This window comes from Pteropus alecto, unplaced genomic scaffold, assembly GCF_000325575.1.
Source record: "Pteropus alecto unplaced genomic scaffold, ASM32557v1 scaffold95, whole genome shotgun sequence".
NCBI lineage: Eukaryota > Metazoa > Chordata > Mammalia > Chiroptera > Pteropodidae > Pteropus > Pteropus alecto.
Window position 1 is genome coordinate 21,342,592 of NW_006441071.1, and position 1,211 is coordinate 21,343,802.

Sequence of the window (1,211 nt, forward strand, 5' to 3'; positions counted from 1 at the left end):
ATCCCTTTCTTTAAAGATGAGCCCATTAACATCCTTTCCCTTTCTTTAACCTCTCTTAAGTCTGGTGAGGTCATCATAGGGGAGATAACTTGAATATATTTTTGTAACCATGATTAAAATCTTCCATGCTGTGTATAAAAAAAAGTTTGTGTTTTTACGATATGTAAAATTTGTTAATTGCTAAACAAAAGTACTCTGATTATAATTCCTTTTCTATATTTCAGTATTATAAATCCCACTCACGTGAAGAGTCTCCTTCGTACACTCCACCAATGAATCAAAACATGCCTCATTTTAGTTACTTCACCTGTGGTCCATGACATCTTCATATGGAATTTTATTATTTTCTGGAGTTTTTTTCTTTTCAGATTTTAAAAGTTTATTTGCATATTTAAAAATTGTGCATTCCAATAATTAAAACAATTTGGATAGCAACCCCCAATATATATATATTACATAATATATATATGTTATATATATAATATATATATATAAATAGCACTCTGATTAAGCTGCATTTTACAGCCTGCAAGATGCCTTGGACCAGCTTGATTTTCACTCTAGATTTCACTTTCGTCCCATCCGTCTTTTCTGCCTTCACCAACATGCAAGTTCTTTTCCTTCCCTGCCAGCCACAGGCAGGTGGGAAAGGTGGGTGTGGCCTTCGTTGTCAGTAGTTCTTGGATATGAAAAGGGGGCAGCACAGTCATTTAAACTTGATCCAAACTCTTTGCATCTTATAAAGTTAAACAGCTAAAAGAAGTAAAATAAGAAGGCAATGCTTGTGGAATGTACAGTGCATATTGGCGGTGCGTGCCTCATTACGATTCGCCTGCTTGCTTTTCCTGTTCAATCATTTCTTTTGATGGCAGTGGGTTTTTCTTTTGCATTTCTGCCTTCTTCAATTTTGACTTATCGAATTTCTCAATCTCAGCCATATCGGGTTTGTCAGACATGGTTGCAGAAGAAGCTGAGCGAGGCAGCGAGGAGTGAATTGGATCTGCTCTCTGGCTATTGGTCGCGGAGTCTGGAGTTTTTTTTTTTTTTTTTTTAACAGCTGTATTGGGATATTACTTATCTACCATAAAACTCATCCATTATAAGTATACAGTCGATGATTTTTCAGCAACTTTATAGAGTTGTGAGCTCATCACCTTATTTAGGGTTAGAATATTTCCATTGCCTCCAGAAGTTCCCTTGGGTTTCTTCCC

The 1,211-nt window shown here is 36.1% G+C and overlaps 1 pseudogene across 1 annotated transcript; it reads right to left on the reverse strand.

Moving 5' to 3' along the window:
• Positions 1–499: 499 nt before the first annotated feature.
• Positions 500–976, reverse strand: LOC102897119 (annotated as a pseudogene). Its single transcript, XR_001517507.1, has one exon. The product of XR_001517507.1 is annotated as a thymosin beta-4 pseudogene (transcript).
• Between the last annotated feature and the right edge of the window lie 235 nt (positions 977–1,211).